The sequence below is a fragment of the Penaeus monodon genome, chromosome 28 (genome assembly GCF_015228065.2).
Source record: "Penaeus monodon isolate SGIC_2016 chromosome 28, NSTDA_Pmon_1, whole genome shotgun sequence".
NCBI lineage: Eukaryota > Metazoa > Arthropoda > Malacostraca > Decapoda > Penaeidae > Penaeus > Penaeus monodon.
The window spans coordinates 33,551,198-33,551,461 of record NC_051413.1 but is presented as its reverse complement, the minus strand read 5'-3'; the positions used below and the strand labels follow the sequence as shown (position 1 = coordinate 33,551,461).

At 29.9% G+C, this 264-nt stretch overlaps 1 protein-coding gene across 1 annotated transcript in view; it reads left to right on the top strand.

The window, feature by feature from the left end:
* The window catches only part of LOC119591519 (sodium channel protein para-like), a gene marked incomplete in the record, with an annotated part of 263,120 nt that overhangs the window by 187,781 nt on the left and 75,075 nt on the right, over positions 1-264 (top strand).

The following is a 264-nucleotide window of genomic DNA, read 5'->3' as shown; positions in this document are numbered from 1 at the left end:
TTAACTTACTACTTGTCTGAGAAACTATATAATATGACAAATCAGTCACAAAATCAACCGTATTTCAGAAAAAAAAGACCCATTCATTCATATCATCTCTTCTAAACATGAACTGTTGTTAATAATGGGCTAATTTATTAAGTGTGAATACAACAGCCTTTCCATGATTTGCTGCCGTGTGTAAAAGCATAAATATGGACATATTCACCTTTTATAGTTAAAGAGACTTGAATCATAAATGGATATTGTTAAGTCGATGATTTT